At 43.0% G+C, this 21,310-nt stretch overlaps 1 protein-coding gene across 2 annotated transcripts in view; it reads left to right on the top strand.

The window, feature by feature from the left end:
* Positions 1–1,854: 1,854 nt before the first annotated feature.
* The window catches only part of OXR1 (oxidation resistance 1), a 444,696-nt gene continuing 425,240 nt past the window's right edge, over positions 1,855–21,310 (top strand). Inside the window, exon 1 of one of the 2 annotated variants that reach the window (XM_032858478.1) lies at positions 1,855–2,024. The gene's annotated coding sequence lies outside the window, so the exon portion shown is untranslated. Of the gene's footprint in view, positions 2,025–18,854; positions 18,870–21,310 lie in introns of those variants that run through there. The other variant, XM_032858479.1, reaches the window with a different exon arrangement.

Genomic DNA, 21,310 nt, shown 5'->3' with positions numbered 1-21,310 from the left:
GGGTGAGTTATATGGATGCCCTAAGGAAATTCTATTTTCATCTTCCCAGTGAATCACCCATGGAACATTAGGAAAATGGTGGTGTCATTTCAAAGTGCCTCTAGTCCTGGAGATGCCATCTATTGGAGACATCCTTTAAAGGAAGAATGATTTAAGGAGCTAAAAACTATCAAGTAAAAATCAAACATTAATTGATCATCTGTTTGGGGCTGGACATAACACTGAATTTTAAGGGGAAGGGGAGGAGGTTACTCACGAGGGAAGACAACAACTTTTACTCAAACAGATCTATACCACTACAGTCCTATGAAAAACATACCCAAGTTAATCAGTGGGGTTAGCAAAACCTCACTAATTTGTTAACAACAGCAAAAGAAAGTAGCCTTAGCAAAGATGATATTATAAAATACATTCTAAGTGAAAACATTGCCCTTACAAGATCTCAGTAAATTCTCTGAATAAATAAATAAAAATGTAACATGTCACTTTCCACAGAACACATGGAAATCTAAACTATAAATGCCCAGAAAGAAATCAGTTAAAAAAAAAAAAGTAAAACAAAGCTCCCGATCAGCATTTTTCAATTATTAGCACTCCACTCCACTCTTAAATTTCCTGAGCCTTTATCTCAGGTAAAGGTATAGATTTTGGGTAGTAGGCTATGCAGAAACCACAGGAATTTCTAGTTTGGCTGACTCTGGGTTCAACATTACAGTATTACTCCAGGTAAAAGATGAGCATCTCTGAACGGCAAAGTTTTTATCTAATCAAACTGAAATAATGATTCTCTTATAGGGTAGTTGTGAGAGGTGAATGAAAAAGGCGGGAATTGGAAACATTTGTTAAGTCGCCATTTAAAGGTGGAAAAATTTCAAAAGTATATTATCCGGAATTAAGGTAGAATATACTGAAAATTAATAGCGGGGAAATAATTTGCAGGATCGGTGGCTTTGAGAGCTCATGAGGCTGTAAAGTGCTGGATGCTCAGGGGACCAAGGAAGAGACATCGGGGCCGACCTCTGCAACGGGACCGACGGAACCCTGGCTGCGCATCGTTACCAAATGGACAGGTTCCAGTTCGGTTCTACCAGCAGAATCTACCCGGCTCCAGTTTGCGCCCTTTGCTTTGCGCAGTTTAAAGCCGGGTTGGAGGAGGAAGGTTGGAGGTAGAACATCGGGCAAAGAAATTACGGTTCGGAAAACAAGAGCAACAAAGCCAGCAAGATCGGGATGGGTGTCAGCGAATGTGCCAGGGAGTCCTAAACGCCCGGAAAAGAAGTTTACACGTTAGCAGCTTTCTGGGATGCTGAACGTCGCCCTTTCCTCCTCCTAACAAATCCAAGCAACCCCCTAAAATTTTTTTTCCAGAAATCGGAGCCAATTTCGTTGTGGCGGAGCTTTTTCATCGCTTTAGCCCAACTTTCCTCCGTGTCTTTGGCGACGCCTGAAATTGGGTGCCCGGCGGGCGGGAGTAACCCCACACCCCCACTCCCCAGCGGTGCGGGCAGCCCCGGGGCCCGGGTAGGAGGCACTCTGAGAGGTGCGGGCAGGGGCCGGACTTGGCGCGCGCTCCGGTCCCCGCCGCGGCAGCGAGCGCAGGTTCCGGAGCTCCGGGCGGCGGGGACGCGCGCGGGAGGGGGCGCTTTAAGCCGGAGCCGCGGTTTCCGCAGGAGCTATTTTTAGCGGCGCGTCGTCCGTCTTCTTCCCCGGCTTCCAACGTGGTACCCTCCCGCTCGCAGCCGTTCCTTGGTGGCTGCTTTCCGCCTGTTCCCATCCACCCCCCGCCGCTGCTCGCTCTTGGTAGCGTCCACGCAGGCAGGTCCGGAAACTGAGCATGTGTGGAAGCGCTCGGCGGCCTCGGCGGCGGCGCGGGCAGAGCTGGGCTGCGTCAGGCTGAGCCCATTCACCGCGCGGCCGCAGGAGCGCAGCGCCGGCGCCGCGCCGCCCAGCCCCGCCGAGAGGGGCGCACTCGCCGCCGCGGGGCCCGCCGCCGCTCACCGCAGCCCCCTCCTGGCGACCGGCAAGTAAGTTTGTAAGGTGGTTGGGCGGTGGGACGAAGGTTCTGCGCCCGGGGGAGCCCGGGCTGCTGGCGGGAGGCGCGGCTAGCAGCTGCCCCGAATGCCCGGCGCCTCGGAGAGCCGCTTGGCCAATTTGACAGCGAGCGGCCACTGGGATGCTCGAGCCGGGGCGTCCGGCAGAGCAGGAGGGCTGCACTGACTCTGGCGGGGGGCGAGGGGGCCAACTTGGGCAGAGGGGAAGGACCGCGAGGTGAGGGGAAAGGACCGGGCTGGTGCGGGATGGGGAGGCTAGGTTTGGGTGCGGGGGCCCGGCCGAGAAGAGCCGCAGAGGGAAAGCGGGGTGTCTCCGGGGGTTAGGGTGGGAGCGGCGTGAGAGCGCAGTATAGGGGCTGTTGGGCGGGTGTGTGTGTGTGTGTGTGTGTGTGTGTGTGTGTGAGCGTGTCCTGGTCGGAGCGGCAGAGATGGAAAGTGGGGCGCGTGAAAAGCGGATTTGAACGAGAGCAAAGGGCGGTGGTGGAAGGGACAGGTTCCGAAGAAAACAAGTGGACCCGGATAATTTGGGGAATTAGTGCCAGGTTCAGGGCGCTATAATGATGATACGAGGAAGCCTTGAATCAAGGTCTTTGGAGTGAGTATTCGAGGCCACTGTTGGGAACCGTCTGGAGAGAGATGGATGCAGAAAGTGGCCTGGAAGGGCCCGCTGGAAAATCGTTGAGGGATTTGGGTGAGGAGGAGGAGGGCAGCGGTGCAGAGATCGGATGGAGGAACCGGGCTGCTGGTGGAGTCAGAAGGCTCGGGAAGGGGTTTAAGGCTACGTGTGGTCCCCTGAATACTTAGTAGCGGTCCTCTGAGGTTCATTTGCACCCCAGGCTCCTCCTCCTTTTCCTATCTGGCTTGGTCGCAGGGCCGCTTGCTTGCTCTGGGCGAGCTAGTAGGAGATTTGGATAGATCAGGCAGCCGGGAGGGCAGTTATTTACATGGGAACTGCCTGGGCTTCCCGTAAGTGGTTCCCGGCCTCCTCGGAGTGCAGTCTGGAGTCCGAATGTGTGTATTGCAGGGAGCGGAGAGGGGTGGTGTCTCTTCTGAGCCATAGGAATCCGAGTTCTGGCCCGGAAGGTAAGGTGTTTTGGGCTGGGAAGTCAGGCAGAAGTCTGCAGCGTGCAACTCGCGGCGGGGCGTGTGTGCGCGAGTGTATGCATGTTGCCAGCCCAGGGTCGCGTCTGTTGCTGCAGTCTGTCTCCATGACGAGGAGATCCTGGGATCCACAGGCGGCATGGGGAGGGGATTAAGGGAAACGTGTTTTCCTACGTCTCTTCTATCTCCTTTCCCCAGAGTCACATTCCTTGCTCGTCCAATGATGCACCTTTCTAATCTCTTCCCGGTCCCCCGCACACCCCGAACCTGGCTCCAGTCTTGGGCTCTGATTTGGTACCCCGAGGAGGCGGCCGTCCCTTCTGTGCCGGGGTGGGGGGCGGCGGGGGGATCCTAGGAGTCCCGGCGGCCAAAGGGGCTCCGGCCTCGGTTCCTTACCTGGGGCTTCACTCCGGGGGTCCGCAGTTCACTCTGCTGCCCCTTCAGGTGACGCGGTGATGTTGCCCCACGGACTCCGGAAGCATGATGGCTCCAAATGGCCATTGGGACCCAGAAGCCCGGCAGAGTGACCAGCACTCATGGGTTTTCGAGACCAGGGATCTTCCCTGAGTTTCCCACATGTAAATGTAACTTAAAAAGAAAATAAGACCAGATTAATAGAATAAACAAGCGTCTAATGCAAAAAGCTTTATGCAAAAACGCCTCTTTGACTCGGAAAAATTTCACCCACCAACCGCAAGAAGGGAAGAAGCGTCTTCAGCATACAGGATCGGAAACCGGAGAGATGTTGACGGGGGGCGGGGATCTGTTACCACGTCTGCGCCTTCTTAGACTCCAGCTTTCTATGCTGTCTCGCCGTTGCCATATTTTTAGAGAGACTTTACCAGATAGGGGGAAATGAGGATGAAGGTGACTCTGGAAACCTGTACCATCTATGGAAGGACTCAGAAAGGGAAAAGTGAGAACTTAACCTACTGTCTGCTGATTCCTAAGAGGGCTGGGCTCTGAGGTGGTTGTGCAACCACCAGATATAGTTCCTGCATCCAAATTGCAGGGGGAGCAGCAGATGAAGGGAAGGGAGAACTCTAGAAAAGTGGTGAGGAGCATGGTATGGGCTGTCTTGCTGAGTGATCACTGACCTGTGGAGGAATACAGCAGAAAGGACAACAAGCTTCATGGCCAGGGCACGTCCTCATATTCCATGTGACATTGGCTTTCTTAGTTTCTAGTACAATAACTATTGAGATGTACCTTATGAAATATGTCCATGATTCTGGATATCTGAAAGGTGGAGACTGAATAAAGACTTAATGCTGTCAGTTTCTCCTTCTATTACTATGTTTTTTTTTTTTAATTTTCCATTGATTATTGTTAGAACATGTGGTTAAGGTTAGCCATCAATTCTGTTCTCCCTGGAGTGCTGTACAGATACAACATAACCTTATATGTTTGCCGGGTTTTGTTTGTTTGGAGGTCAAGGAGGAGTGATTATTGCACAAATTGATTTGGGTGCCCCCCTTCCCCCAAAAAAGGGCAGAATTTAGGCTCCTGAAGAGCTTATGAGCATGTGGAGGTGAAGTCTGCATTTATAAAATGTTAAATTTAATGTGAAATGAGAAAACCTTTCCCTGTCTATCCTTCATCTCTTGCATTGGAAATAGGATTGTATCCTTGGGCTGGTTCTTAGTCCTCAGAAGCATATTTTGACAATAATTTTCCAGGAGGATTGTTTCCTAAGCCCTGGTATGCTTTAAGAAATATTCAGTGAAATCTTTGCTGTCCTAAGGTAAAGGCATTTAAAAAAAGTGCTGAAATGGCTCGATGAGACAGAACTAGGAGAGAGAAAGAAATGTTAGTCAATATGGAAGGAGAGAAATGACCTGTTACCTCAGGGTATCTTTTTGATAGGCTTAGAACAGTGGTTTTCTAGAGGGGTGATTTTGCCTCTCCCCCCCTCCCCCAGGGTACACTGGCAACATCTGGAGACATTTTTTTGGGAAGGGGGTTGCTTCAGGCATCTTGTGGGCAGAGGCCAGGGATGTTGTTAACATTCTACAACACATTGGGTAGTCTCCCACAATAAAGAATTATCCGACTCCAAATCTTAGTAGGGCTGAATTTGAAAAACCCTGCCTTATCACAAGACATGTTTTGAAATAAAAACAACTCTTGTTAGGATACTTTCACCTATTGCTATTGGAATTCATCTTGAAAATTAGTAAGAGTAGTTAAAACTAAGAGGCTTTCTTTGCAGAATGGCTTCATGTTCAAAAACACTTGTTTTAGGGAAATGGAAGAGGTTTCCTTTTAGCAGAACTTCTTTTCAGCCTTGAAAACAAATCCTAGCATGTATTGGGAATGTCTACAGTGATAGGTAAACATTTTTGATGAAACTGAGTAAACATTTTTGATGAAAACAAGTTATAAAACTGTTCAGCTACAGTATTTTCCACTGAACTGGTTTGGTAATTGCTCTTTAACATACATAATTAAAGTTTTTTAAATTAAAAATAATTAAGATTACAACTAGTAATTTTTTCATGTAGTGAGGGATTGAACAGAATCAGAGAAAAAAATGAATTTTTTTAGATGAATTTTTAGATGAATTTTTATTAGAAGCCTTATAAAATGTTCCAAAGTGAAACCTTAGTATTTGTAGACATCAACACAAGAAGGCAAGAATCCCATATAATTTTCACGTATTGAGTTCCAATTTAAAATTGACAGCATGGCATGTATTGAGAAACAAACCTTTCTACCTTGTAGCACAGTACTCTTGCCTAGAGAGAAAGAGCAGTAGCTTACACTCCTGAATGTAATAAGATCAGGGAACAGTTCTAATACCACGTGTATGCAGGAACTCAGAACACTTACTAGATAAAAGCTTTGTCATTATCACAAGGAGGTCTAGAAGAACTAGAGAGATTCCGTCACTATTTGACCTTCTCTCCTTGCCCCCCCCCCCATCGTTTGGTGATTGGTTGGTAGATACCACAATTCATTCTACAGAGATCATCATTAGGGCTGCTTACTTCCTTTCTCGTTCTAATAACCATTCCCTTCACTCCTGGCCATGGCCATCCCTCAGTCCCTCAGGAGTTTCTGTAGCAGAAGAGACTTCAGACTCCTGCTAAGTCTCTGGGGTACCCAGTAATCCCTCCCTTTTTCCCTGTGTGTACAGACACAAACAGTTCTTCCTTGCTTCCATGTGGAGCAGAGATTGGTGTCTCTCTTGCAAAAAGGCAGCCGGAGAGCGCTTGTTTCCCACAAAGTCAACCTCGGTGTCTCTGGTTGCATGTTTGAGTTGTTTTTCAGTTGTTTGTTCAATTGCTGTTAGGAACGCTTCCTCTTTCCCAGGGGAATGGTGAAAGAACCGAGGGAAATAGAACCTCACTGTGAACAAAACTGGTATTGGTGGAGTGTACCTGTCATTGGACTATATAAAAGCTCACGGATATGATTTGAACCAATGAGAATCGTGTATTACAAATTCAGCAAGCATCTGTCAGTTCAACAGTAGCAAGTCCTATTGTAGGTACTGGGACTATTGGCATCTTTAAGGGTAGGCTGCTGTGTGCATAGCAGTGAGTTGCAAAACTAAGGTCATTCAGAGAATATACATTATTTTATACACATCTTTAAAACTGTATCTGTAAACAGGAGGGTTACTCATTTTCATGAAATGTGGAGCAGTTATAGAGATACAGCGTACTTCTTGAAAATACTTCTAAACACAAACATTCAGAGGGGAAGGTTACGTGGATGTCTGTATACACTAGACAAAGAGAGCGTGAGCAATTTGAGGTGAAAGAGGTCAGTTCTCTTCTCCCTTTTTCTTTCTTTAGGAAGTGGTTATTGATTTTGTTTGACATCTGAACAAGGAGAAACGGTTCCCTTCCCTGCAAGTTCACTTGTTGAATAGATGTGTGCCCTTATATGCGGCTGATAGTCCTGGTGGAAGAAGGCAGTGGGACGGCTGGTATGATGGTTAGAAGGAAGCAGAATTTGAAATCAGTTCTGTCCTAATCATGTTTGCAGCAAAGACTCTGAATATACACCTTCAGAGACTGAGCAAGCCATGTCACTATTTTGAGGTGACTAATAGAAAGATTCTAGAACTGAGCATTTTTGTTGTTCCGCACGCTAGGTCATACATACGCCTTATATAGGGGCAGATGAATTAACATAGCGGTTCCATTACTTAAAAACAAACTTGATGGTCATTGTGGCATGTCAGTTATCATCCCAGTTGAAAGAAAGGTAGCGTGAGGGCAAGGAATTTTATCACACGCTGTATGTTGCTCCCGTCGAACTTAAGAACAACAGCAGCAGCAAAAGCAGGATTTGAAATTTATGCTATGGCAAAGGCAAAGAGGGTTTCTTCTTTTTATTTCATTATAGTTTATTATCATTAAGGATGAGCAATAGCAATGCATGAAATAGGTGACCTGCCTGTGGAAGGTTTTACTTTTGTTTGTAGATGCGTGTTCATCTTAAAGAAACAAATAGCCCAGGACATCTCCTGAGGCTTCCAGCCTTCATTATAAATAGCATGTCTCTTCTGTCTCTGGGAAATTTATTATGTGATGTCATTTAGAATCAGAATACTGGGCTAAGCGGATACTGATACAGTCCTTTCTAATTTTGTGATTTAGAGTTGTCTCTGTCTTCTTGAAGAAGGTAAAAGCGACGTGCTCTTTAAAAGAAACCAATGTATATTAGCTTTCATCCTTAATTATACGTCATTAGACTGGATAGATAGACACTGAGATTTATGTTCTGTTGCAGATAAACATTTGTTGGGGCACCTGGGTGATTCAGTCAGTTAAGTGTCTGCCTTTGGCTCAGGTCATGATCCCAGAGTACTGGGTTTGAGCCCCTGCATCAAGCCCGCATTGAGCCCCGCATGGGCTCCCTGCTCAGCAGGGAGTCTGCTTCTCCCTCTCCCTCCACTCTTCCCCTGCTCTTTCTCTTTCTCTCACTCACTCTCTCTCAAATAAATAAAATCTTTTAAAAAGCCCAAGTAAATGTTAAAGAAACACATTAATATATTTTCTTACATTAGACATTTGATCATAGGATCACTGTCTTCTCAAAATGTCAGGAGTATCTGTCATTATGTAAGTTACTCTTATTTGACATTATTATCTAATATCTAATGACTTATCCCTTGGATCATAGGTGACCTTGATGGCTACTGATCCTACATTCACAGACCAAACTAGTGGACATGAAGGCTAGAATTTATGCTACAAACAATTCTTTTTCTTTTTTTTTTTTTTTTTAAAGATTTTATTTATTTATTTATTTATTTGTCAGAGAGAGAGAGAGAAAGAGAGAGAGCGCCCACGTGCACGAGCCCACAAGTAGGCAGAATGGCAGGCCGAGGCGGAGAGAGAAGGAGGCTCTCCGCTGAGCAAGGAGCTGGATAGGGGACTTGATCCCAGGACCCTGGATCACGACCTGAGCCGAAGGCAGTGGTTTAACTGACTGAGCCACCCAGGTGTCAGGCAGCCCACAAACAATTCTTAATGTCTATAAATTTCTACATGTTGGCAGCTAGCAAAATATTCCAGAAAGGTTAATTCATTAAATCTTTATATTTGTTTAAAAATTCTACAGTCCTTGTTGGGGCCATAGCCACAGAAGACTTTTGTTTATTTATTTTTTTCAAACATTTTATTTTTATTTATTTATTTGACAGAGAGAGAGAGAGAGTGCATAAGCAGGGGGAACAGAGAGTGAGTGAGAAGCAGACTCCCTGCTGAGCAGGGAGCCTGATGTGGGACTCAATCCCAGGACCCTGGGATCATGACCTGAGCCGAAGGCAGACACTTAACCATCTGAGCACACAGGCGCCCCACAGAAGACTTTTAAATGCAGTTGTTTTTTAAGATAAAATGTGGTCTTACATTGAGAATTAGTATAGTAATAGACTAAGGATTCCTTCTCATCTATGTTTAAATTTTTATGTAAATCACAGTGAAAAGATGTCACAGGCACATACCACAGTTTAGCAGAAGAAAGTTAACAGCCATGATAAATAGCTTTGAGTAAAAAATATTTTATTCTGTTTTCATTCATCTAAATAGTTTAGTAACATAAACATCATTGCATTTTTAAAGCCAGCTTTTAAGCTACTATAAAATATAATCGACTTGTGATGAGTGAGTTGAACATGTCAAGGTTAAAAATTGGTTTTCCCGGCGGGGAGGAGTCAAGATGGCAGAGAAGTAGCAGGTTGAGACTACTTCAGGTAGCGGGAGATCAGCTAGATAGCTTATCTCTGTAGGACTGGCAGAGAAGTGAATCCAAAGCGACGGGAAAATAGACCGCGGGGGGAGGGGCCGGCTCCGGGCAAGCGGCGGAGCAACGGAGCACAAAATCAGGACTTTTAAAAGTCTGTTCCGCTGAGGGACATCACTCCAGAGGCTTAACCGGGGTGAAGCCCACGCGGGGTCAGCGTGGCCTCAGGTCCCGCAGGGTCACAGAAGGATCGGGGGTGTCTGAGTGTTGCAGAGCTTGCAGGTATTAGAACAGGGAAGGCGGCTACAGAGACGGAGCCAAGGAGTGAGCTCTAAGCTCGGGGTTACCTTGAACCGGTCGCAGGCTCGGTCAGCTCGGAGCACGTCCGGAGGCCAGGGTGACGGGAGTAATTGGGCGCTGTTCTCTGAGGGCGCACTGAGGAGTGGGGCCCCGGGCTCTCGGCTCCTCCGGGCTGGAGACTGGGAGGCCGCCATCTTCATTCCCGTCCTCCGGAACTCCACGGAAAGCGCTCAGGGAACAAAAGCTCCCGAAAGTGAACCGAGCGGATTACTCAGCCCGGACCCTGGTCAGGGTGGTGCAATTCCACCTGGGGCAAAGACACTTGAGAATCACTACAACAGGCCCCTCCCCCAGAAGAGCAACAAGAAACCCAGCCAGGACCAAGATCACCCACCAAAGAGTGCAGTTTCAATACTAAGGAGAGCAGCGGAATTCCAGAGGAGAAAGCAAAGCAAGGAACTCATGGCTTTCTCCCCATGATTCTTTAGCCTTGCAGTTAATTTAATTTTTTTTTTTATTTTTCAACTTTTTTTTTTCTCTTCTTCTGCTAATTTTTTTTAACTTTTACCATTTTTTAACGTTTTTTAACTAGTTTATCTAATACATGTATGTATATTTTTCCTTTTTATTTTTTCTTTATTAGTTTTCTTTTTTTAATTGTTTCTTTTTTTTTTTTTTCTTTCTTAACTGTTTTACCCCCTTTCTCCCCCCTCATGATTTGGGATCTGTTCTGATTTGGCTAAAGCATATTTTCCTGGGGTTGTTGCCACCCTTTTAGTATTTTACTTGCTCCTTCATATACTCTTATCTGGACAAAATGACAAGGCGGAAAAATTCACCGCAAAAAAAAGAACAAGAGGCAGTACCAAAGGCTAGGGACCTAATCAATACAGACATTGGTAATATGTCAGATCTAGAGTTCAGAATGACGATTCTCAAGGTTCTAGCCGGGCTTGAAAAAGGCATGGAAGATATTAGAGAAACCCTCTTAGGAGATATAAAAGCCCTTTCTGGAGAAATAAAAGAACTAAAATCTAACCAAGTTGAAATCAAAAAAGCTATTAATGAGGTGCAATCAAAAATGGAGGCTCTCACTGCTAGGATAAATGAGGCAGAAGAAAGAATTAGCGATATAGAAGACCAAATGACAGAAAATAAAGAAGCTGAGCAAAAGAGGGACAAACAGCTACTGGACCACGAGGGGAGAATTCGAGAGATAAGTGACACCATAAGACGAAACAACATTAGAATAATTGGGATTCCAGAAGAAGAAGAAAGAGAGAGGAGAGCAGAAGGTATATTGGAGAGAATTATTGGAGAGAATTTCCCCAATATGGCAAAGGGAAAAAGCATCAAAATCCAGGAGGTTCAGAGAACCCTCCTCAAAATCAATAAGAATAGGTCCACACCCCATCACCTAATAGTCAAATTTACAAGTCTTAGTGACAAAGAGAAAATCCTGAAAGCACCCCGGGAAAAGAAGTCTGTAACATATGATGGTAAAAATATTAGATTGGTAGCAGACTTATCCACAGAGACCTGGCAGGCCAGAAAGAGCTGGCATGATATATTCAGAGCACTAAACGAGAAAAACATGCAGCCAAGAATACTATATCCAGCTAGGCTATCATTGAAAATAGAAGGAGAGATTAAAAGCTTCCAGGACAAACAAAAACTGAAAGAATTTGCAAACACCAAACCAGCTCTATAGGAAATATTGAAAGGGGTCCTCTAAGCAAAGAGAGAGCCTACAAGTAGTAGATCAGAAAGGAACAGAAACAATATAAAATAACAGTCACCTTACAGGCAATACAATGGCACTAAATTCATATCTCTCAATAGTTACCCTGAATGTTAATGGGCTAAATGCCCCAATCAAAAGACACAGGGTATCAGAATGGATAAAAAAACAAAACCCATCTATATGTTGCCTACAAGAAACTCATTTTAAACCCGAAGACACCTCCAGATTTAAAGTGAGGGGTGGAAAAGAATTTACCATGCTAATGGACATCAGAAGAAAGCAGGAGTGGCAATCCTTATATCAGATCAATTAGATTTTAAGCCAAAGACTATAATAAGAGATGAGGAAGGACACTATATCATACTCAAAGGATCTGTCCAACAAGAAGATCTAACAATTGTAAATATCTATGCCCCTAACGTGGGAGCAGCCAACTATATAAACCAATTAATAACAAAATCAAAGAAACACATCGACAATAATACAATAATAGTAGGGGACTTTAACACTCCCCTCACTGAAATGGACAGATTATCCAAGCAAAAGATCAACAAGGAAATAAAGGCCTTAAATGACACAATGGACCAGATGGACATCACAGATATATTCAGAACATTTCATCCCAAAGCAACAGAATACACATTCTTCTCTAGTGCCCATGGAACATTCTCCAGAATAGATCACATCCTCGGTCCTAAATCAGGTCTCAACCGGTATCAAAAGATTGGGATCATTCCCTGCATATTTTCAGACCACAATGCTCTGAAGCTAGAACTCAATCACAAGAGGAAATTTGGAAAGAACCCAAATACATGGAGACTAAACAGCATCCTTCTAAAGAATGAATGGGTCAACCAGGAAATTAACGAAGAATTGAAAAAAGTCATGGAAACAAATGATAATGAAAACACAACGGTTCAAAACCTGTGGGACACAACAAAGACAGTCCTGAGAGGAAAATATATAGCGGTACAAGCCTTTCTCAAGAAACAAGAAAGGTCTCAGGTACACAACCTAACCCTACACCTAAAGGAGCTGGAGAAAGAACAAGAAAGAAACCCTAAACCCAGCAGGAGAAGAGAAATCATAAAGATCAGAGCAGAAATCAATGAAATAGAAACCAAAAAAACAATAGAACAAATCAACGAAAGTAGGAGCTGGTTCTTTGAAAGAATTAATAAGATTGATAAACCCCTGGCCAGACTTATCAAAAAGAAAAAAGAAAGGACCCAAATAAATAAAATCATGAATGAAAGAGGAGAGATCACAACTAACACCAAAGACATACAAACAATTATAAGAACATACTATGAGCAACTCTACGCAAACAAATTTGACAATCTGGAAGAAATGGATGCATTCCTAGAGACATAAACTACCACAACTGAGCCAGGAAGAAATAGAAAGCCTGAACAGACCCATAACCAGTAAGGAGATTGAAACAGTCATCAAAAATCTCCAAACAAACAAAAGCCCAGGTTCAGACCGCTTCCCCGGGGGAATTCTACCAAACATTTAAAGAAGAACTAATTCCTATTCTCCTGAAACTCTTCCAAAAAATAGAAATGGAAGGAAAACTTCGAAACTTATTTTATGAGGCCAGCATCACCTTGATCCCAAAACCAGACAAGGATCCCATCAAAAAAGAGAACTACAGACCAATATCCTTGATGAACACAGATGCAAAAATTCTCACCAAAATACTAGCCAATAGGATTCAACAGTACATTAAAAGGATTATTCACCACGACCAAGTGGGATTTATTCCAGGGCTGCAAGGTTGGTTCAACATCTGCAAATCAATCAATGTGATACAACACATTAATAAAAGAAAGAACAAGAACCATATGATACTCTCCATAGATGCTGAAAAAGCATTTGACAAAGTACAGCATCCCTTCCTGATCAAAACTCTTCAAAGTGTAGGGATAGAGGGCACATACCTCAATATTATCAAAGCCATCTATGAAAAACCCACCACAAATATCATTCTCAATGGAGAAAAACTGAAAGCTTTTCCGCTAAGGTCAGGAACACGGCAGGGATGTCCGTTATCACCACTGCTATTCAACATAGTACTAGAAGTCCTAGCCTCAGCAATCAGACAACAAAAGTAAATTAAAGGCATCCAAATCGGCAAAGAAGAAGTCAAACTATCACTCTTCGCAGATGATATGATACTATATGTGGAAAACCCAAAAGACTCCACTCCAGAACTGCTAGAACTTGTGCAGGAATTCAGTAAAGTGTCAGGTTATAAAATCAATGCACAGAAATCAGTGTGCATTTCTCTACACCATTTCTCTACACCAACATCAAGACAGAAGAAAGAGAAATTAAGGAGTCAATCCCATTTACAGTTGCACCCAAAACTATAAGATACCTAGGAATTAACCTAAACAAAGAGACTAAGATTTCTATACTAAGTTTTCTATACACAGAAAACTATAAAGTACTCATGAAAGAAATTGAGGAAGACACAAAGAAATGGAAAAATGTTCCATGCTCCTGGATTGGAAGATTAAATATTGTGAAAATGTCTATGCTACCTAAAGCAATCTACACATTTAATGCAATTCCTATCAAAGTACCATCCATATTTTTCAAAGAAATGGAACAAATAATCCTAAAATTTATATGGAACCAGAAAAGACCTCGAATAGCCAAAGGAATATTGAAAAAGAAAGCCAGAGTTGGTGGCATCACAATTCCGGACTTCAAGCTCTATTACAAAGCTGTCATCATCAAGACAGCATGGTACTGGCACAAAAACAGACACATAGATCAATGGAACAGAATAGAGAGCCCAGAAATAGACCCTCAACTCTATGGTCAACTAATCTTCGACAAAGCAGGAAAGAATGTCCAATGGAAAAAAGACAGTCTCTTCAACAAATGGTGTTGGGAAAATTGGACAGCCACATGCAGAAAAATGAAATCGGATCATTTCCTTACACCACACATGAAAATAGACTCAAAATGGATGAACGACCTCAATGTGAGAAAGGAATCCATCAAAATCCTTAGGAGAACACAGGCAGCAACCTCTTCGACCTCAGCCGCAGCAACATCTTCCTAGGAACATCGCCAAAGGCAAGGGAAGCAAGGGCAAAAATGAACTATTGAGATTTTATCAAGATCAAAAACTTTTGCACAGCAAAGGAAACAGTTAACAAAACCAAAAGACAGGGGCACCTGGGTGGCTCAGTGGGTTAAGCTTCTGCCTTTGGCTCAGGTCATGATCTCGGGGTCCTGGGATCAAGCCCCACACCGGGCTCTCTGCTCGGCGGGGAGACTGATTCCCCCTCTCTCTCTGCCTGCCTCTGCCTGCTTGTGATCTCTCTCTCTCTCACTCACTCTCTCTGTGTGTCAAATAAATAAATAGATAAAATCTTTAAAAAAAAACAAAAAACAAAAGACAAGTGACAGAATGGGTGAAGATATTTGCAAATGACATATCAGATAAAGGGCTAGTGTCCAAAATCTATAAAGAGCTTAGCAAACTCAACACCCAAAGAACAAATAATCCAATCAAGAAATGGGCAGAAGACATGAACAGACATTTCTGCAAAGAAGACATCCAGATGGCCAACAGACACATGAAAAAGTGCTCCATATCACTCGGCATCAGGGAAATACAAATCAAAACCACAATGAGATACCACCTCACACCAGTCAGAATGGCTAAAATTAACAAGTCAGGAAATGACAGATGCTGGTGAGGATGCGGAGAAAGGGGAACCCTCCTACACTGTTGGTGGGAATGCAAGCTGGTGCAGCCACTCTGGAAAACAGCATGGAGGTTCCTCAAAATGTTGAAAATAGAACTACCCTATGACCCAGCAATTGCACTGCTGGGTATTTACCCTAAAGATACAAACGTAGTGATCCGAAGGGGCACGTGCACCCGAATGTTTATAGCAGCAATGTCTACAATAGCCAAACTATGGAAAGAACCTAGATGTCCATCAACAGACGAATGGATAAAGAAGATGTGGTATATATACACAATGGAATACTATGTAGCCATCAAAAGAAATGAAATCTTGCCATTTGCGACGACGTGGATGGAACTAGAGGGTATCATGCTTAACGAAATAAGTCAATCGGAGAAAGACAACTATCATATGATCTCCCTGATATGAGGGAGAAGAGATGCAACATGGGGGGTTAAGGGGGTAGGAGAAGAGTAAATGAAACAAGATGGGATTGGGAGGGAGACAAACCATAAGTGACTCTTAATCTCACAAAACAAACTGAGGGTTGCTGGGGGGAGGGGGTTGGGAGAGGGGTGGTGGGGTTATGGACATTGGGGAGGGTATGTGCTATGGTGAGTGCGATGAAGTGTGTAAACCTGGCGTTTCACAGACCTGTACCCCTGGGGATAAAAATATATTATATGTTTATAAAAAATAAAATTAAAAAAAAAATTGGTTTTCCCTTAGTTACTTCCCAACATGAGGGAATATATATTCTAGCATAATGAGTTAAAAAATAAAAAAATGATGGAAATAAGTAGGACATTTATTACCACTAGATCTATTTAGATCTTAAATTCTTAAAAGGGCCAGGGAAGTTTAAAGGTACTCTTTTATATCACTGAAGTATTTATCGAAGTGCAATTTTTTTTTATTAATTTTTTTTTATAAATTTTATAATTTTATTTTTTATAAACATATATATATATATATTTTTCCCCCCAGGGGTACAGGTCTGTGAATCTCCACGTTTACACACTTCACAGCACTCACCATAGCACATACCCTACCCAATGTCCATAACTCCCCCCCAAACCCCCTCTGCCCAGCAACCCTCAGTTTGTTTTGTGAGATTAAGAGTCACTTATGGTTTGTCTATCGAAGTGCAATTTTAACTCTTTACCATCATGGTTTTGAATTTCAAATAAACAATAATATTGGTAAGTATATAATAGAGAAAGAATAAGATATAGTTTTTAATTATGTGAACTAAAATGAACAGCCAAGAGGGAAAAAGAACCATTCTAGCACTATGGAAATATTCAGCGATTTTTAGAAAAACCTAGGGAGGGGCTCCTAGGTAGCTCAGTTGGGTAAACGTCAGATCTTGATTTCATCTCAGGTCATAATCTCAGGGCCTGGTTGTGAGATTGAACCCTGCATTGGGCTCCGTGCTGGGCTTGAAGCCTGCTTATGATTCTCTCTCTCTCCCTCTCCCTGCCCCCCCTACCCCACCGCCATGTGCATGCCCTCTCTCCTTCACTCTAAATTAAAAAGTAAAATAAAAGAAATAAGAAAAACCTAGGGAGATGACATTTTAGCATAGTCTTATTGGCACAACTGCTGGTTATGTTATATATTAAGAATTTTTGTTTCATTCTTAGGTACACATCATGTTTGTCATTAAATATTGTGGGGAAACTTTTCTTTGGTATTGCAGTTAATAAATTATTTTTGCCATCCTTAGAGTGAAAATAAAAATGTTGCTAGTAGTCTTGAACTATGCATTATTTTAAGTTTTCTATCAGCTTCCTCTTCTTGGACTGAAACACATAGCCTTTGCAAATAACAATAACAAATCCATTATAGATAGTTGTACCTCAAGGTATTTTGAGCTAATCATTTGGACTTTTGTGGGAGGGAATTGAGTGAAACTGAAAATTCACCCTACTAATAGTTGTAAGGAAAAATAAGATAAACAGTAAAAGAAAACAGAACAAAATCCAGAGCTTCAGTTTTCTAATTTATCAGTGTTCCCTAACTAAGTTAAATCGAACTGACTCTGGTTAATTTAAGCAGAAAGGAATTCCTTGGGTAGTTGATGGAAGAGTTCATGGAACTGAAGGAAATGCTGAGAAACAAGACCTTGGAAAGGATAGCCCACTACTGGGATGAACCAACTCTAGCTCTTTTCCATCTTTGTGTCGCTATGGTCACGGGTCAGGATTCCCAGCAGGCGGGGGAGAGAGAGAGAGAGAGAGAGAGAGTGAGAGTATGTTCTGGGAAAGAACAAGACATCTTGATTGATAGTCCACTGACAACTGTGTTTAATGAGCCCAAGGAATTAGCCCAAGACATAATCAATGATCTGCTGCTACCAGAGAAATGGAAATAGATGATGCTGGGCAGGCACACTGAACTAATGTCCGTTAGAGATTCATGATGGAGAAACGTGCTTCAGTGGTGATGAATTACTAGAAGGTAAAAAAGGTGGGGGGAACCCTGAGTATATTATCTAAGCAGAGTATCTATGTTGAAGACAAAAATACTGTGTTACTCTCCTAAGTCTGCTCTAACAAGTTCCCACAAACTGGGTGACTTCAAACCACAGAAATCCACTGTCTCACAGTTCTGAAAGATAGATTTCGGGAGTCAAAGTTGGTGGGGGCTATTGTGTCTTTGAAGACTTGACGGGGAGACTCTGTTCCATTCCTTTCTTTTACCTTCTCATGCTTCCAGGAATCCATGACGTTCCTTGATTTATAGATGCGTCATTGCAGTCTCTGTCTCCATTGTCATACGGCGTTCACTCTCTGCAATACCAAATACTCTCCGCTGCGTGTGACTCTGGTCTCTTGTCTTCTAATGAGGACACAGGTCATGTTGGATTAAGGGCCCTTACTATTCTATTGTGACCCCATCTTAATAAACATAAGCAATGACATCTTTTAAGACTCTACTTCCAAATAAGGTAAGATTCTTAGATTCCAGGGAGGACACGAAATTGGGAGGAACACTAACCAACTTAGTACAAGTGCGGTGTGGGTAAAACAAACAACAGTGCACACAGCTAGGTCTGAAGAGTAGGAGGGTGATAGCCTGTCATTCTCTCTAGTGAAACTCTATCTGAAGCATCATGGCAAGTATTAGGCACTCTTTTTTAAATAATCTTCTGTCCAGTGGAAAACTGGTAGAAAACAATTTGGCTTTTAAGAACAGTTTTTTTGAACTGCAGACCATAAATTTGGCAAAGGGGATTTTAAGATAAATATAATATGAGCCTCCAGATGTTGAAAGGAAGAAAGATGCCGTCTTTGTTCACATACAGAGACTAGGACCCATGGCTGGAAGTTTCAGGGAAGCCCATTTTCTTTCGCTCTGAGCAGAAACATTCTTACATTAGTGGGTTCCAGAGAGGAATGAGCTACCATGAGAGTTAGTGAGGGCCATGGCTCTGGAAGCAGTCAGCGTAAACTGGGTAAATATTTGTCATGATGATGTAGAAGAGATTTCTGAATGTAAGGGCACCTAGATTAGATAACTGCCCACAGTTCCATGTTGAAGAGTCTCTTGTAGGAATACCGAGGGCTTTAGTGAACCCCAAACGTTCCTTGAGCCTTGAGTATGGTACTACATGTTGGTAGAAGGAGAAGTTCAAATGGCAGACATAGTCTCCAGCTCTTACGCAGACACGTATTTCAGAGCTTACTCTGGAACCGATCAGGAACAATCCAGAATCCCACACGCTATCTGTCATAAAGCAGAGGATCGGTAACTATTTGTTGAACGAACCTGTTGTTTAACCAGAGTCTGGTTTACAAATGTATGTGCATCATTTACCCGGGTACTTACCTGATTGGTATCAGCCCTGCCATATTCATGCCTACTATCTTTTATAGCCTTCTGGTCTTCTAGGATTTCCTTGCTCATGTATCATCCCTATCTTTGTTTCATTTTACCATTTTAAAAAATAGGGTTGGAAGTGGGTAGTAATTTTTCTCCTTAATCTCTTTCCTCCTCTAGGTTGTCTTTGCCAGCAGAGCTAGCCCTGAACCTCTAAAGTTAATATGTTAATGTGAAGACTGGAGGGGACTTAGGCTAAAGCAGTATTTCTAAAGGTGTGGGATCGATGACTGGTTTTATGCAGGATCAGAATGACTTTGGGTGGCGTATGGATATGTACTGAATTGAACTGAAAGGACTTTGAATCTGTTCCCTTTCAGTGTTTCTCACTAAGGCAAAGAGAAAGTTTCAGTTTGGTGCTAGTTTGTAACACCTCTCTAATACACCTAAATCTCCCTTTTTAATGAAGAGTAGGCTTCAGATGTAAAGCTTTTAGAAGTCCAGTAACACTGTTTTGTTTTCATAGTATTTATTTTTTTATTTTATCCTCTATTTATGCTAAGTTCTAATTTTAGTATAAAGTAACGACACAAGCTTCCTTTAAAAATTTGGGTAGTTGAAACTTAAAAAAATGGTATGATATTAAACAGGAGGTGGGTAGTAGTGATGGTTGTGAAACCGTGTGAATGTCCTTCGTGCCTCTGAACTGTACACCTAAAAATAGTTAGGATGATAAATTTTACGTCAGACATGTTTTACCACAACTAGGAATAATAGTAAAAAAATTTAAAACATGAAGAAGAAGAAAGCATTTAAAATCGTAAATGAATCCTTAAAAGTCAAGTGAAGGCCAGCAGTCTAGTTGACAATAAATGGGAGCACAGGCACAAGGAGAATATGCACTCCCCACACGTTCTCCCCCATGGGCCTCTGCTCAGTGTTCACTAGAAAGCTCAGGGGCAAGGAAGTGGACCAGAGAGATAACCCCTTGGTTCCTCAGGTGTGCAGGTGGTGAGAGGCTTCCCCTGGGAACAGGCACAAAATCTCACCTACAAACCCAGATTCTTCCCTCATATACAAAAGCCTTAAGCCTCTGGGGGAGGGACGGAAACCCCACTGGGCCCAGTGTCCCATACTGATACCAGCTGGAGATCTGCAACAGATCAAGAGCATATTTTGGTTGACACTGGGAAGATGGGGCAGAAATGTTGAGGAAAAGTCAACCCAAGGCCCAGACTAAGGCCTAAGACTGAGGATAGACCCAGAGGATGCAAACATCAGTAGCCTCTGTATTCGAATTGCCAAATATTGGAAGTAACCAGGATATCCTTCAGTTGGGCAATGGATGAACAGATTGTGGTAGTATTCCACAGAGCAGAATTTCTACTTGACAATAAAAAGAAATAAAAGGAAGGTTGCTTGACCTCACCCCTGTGCCAGTAATTACTGATGGTAACCATTAGAGCAGTAGCCATGAATGTTTCATGAAAAACACAGCACTTTAGAAAATGCAAACATTCAGAAGTAGATCAAGAGAATTATGGAGAAAACAGGAGTTGCCTGGAGGGGTTGATAGTAAGGGTAGGAGAGACTTGAAGGTCCTGATTTTCTCAGCAAGAAAAAAACCTACATAGTATCTGCATGTTCTTTTTCATTATAATGCATAAAATACTACTGATTTATAAACCATTCTATTTTTGAAACTCAGAGGCCTCTGTAAATATATATATAGCCTTTCCACTCCCTTAAACTTATATCAAGTTGATCAAAGATTCTTCCAGGCTAAAGGATCTTTAGAATTCATGTAATGTCCTTCAAAAATGGAGGTTTTTAACCTGTAATTTGCAAGCATGGATAGAACTCTGTATACTAGATACAAAAATGACATCTTTACTGTTACTGACATCCAACTGAAATTTAGCATTGCCTTTAATTGAGAGTACAGGTCACAAAACACAGAAGCCTTGGCAGTACCTGTGACTTTTTTGCCAGTGGAAATCACAGATAATATCACATCACATTACAGTTGTTTGCAGATTTTTTTTTTTTTTTTTTAAGTAGGCTCCATGCCCAGTGTGAAATCTGCCACTGGAGCCCAGCGTGGGGCTTGAACTCACGACACTGAGATCCAGACCTAAGCTGAGATCAAGAGTTGGACACTTAACCACCTGAGCCACCCAGGAGCCCCTACAGATTTTTTTTTTTTTTTTTAAGATTTCATTTATTTGACAGACCGAGATCACAGGTAGGCAGAAAGGCAGGCAGAGAGAGAGGAGGAGCAGGCTCCCTGTGGAACAGAGAGCCCGATGCGGGGCTCGATCCCAGGACCCGGAGATCATAATCTGAGCTGAAGGCGGAGGCCTTAACCC

The sequence above is a fragment of the Lontra canadensis genome, unplaced genomic scaffold, assembly GCF_010015895.1.
Source record: "Lontra canadensis isolate GAN:19392208 unplaced genomic scaffold, GSC_riverotter_1.0 scaffold15, whole genome shotgun sequence".
NCBI classification, from domain to species: domain Eukaryota; kingdom Metazoa; phylum Chordata; class Mammalia; order Carnivora; family Mustelidae; genus Lontra; species Lontra canadensis.
The sequence above is the reverse complement of the archived record's forward strand: the minus strand, read 5'-3'. Positions and strand labels throughout refer to the sequence as shown.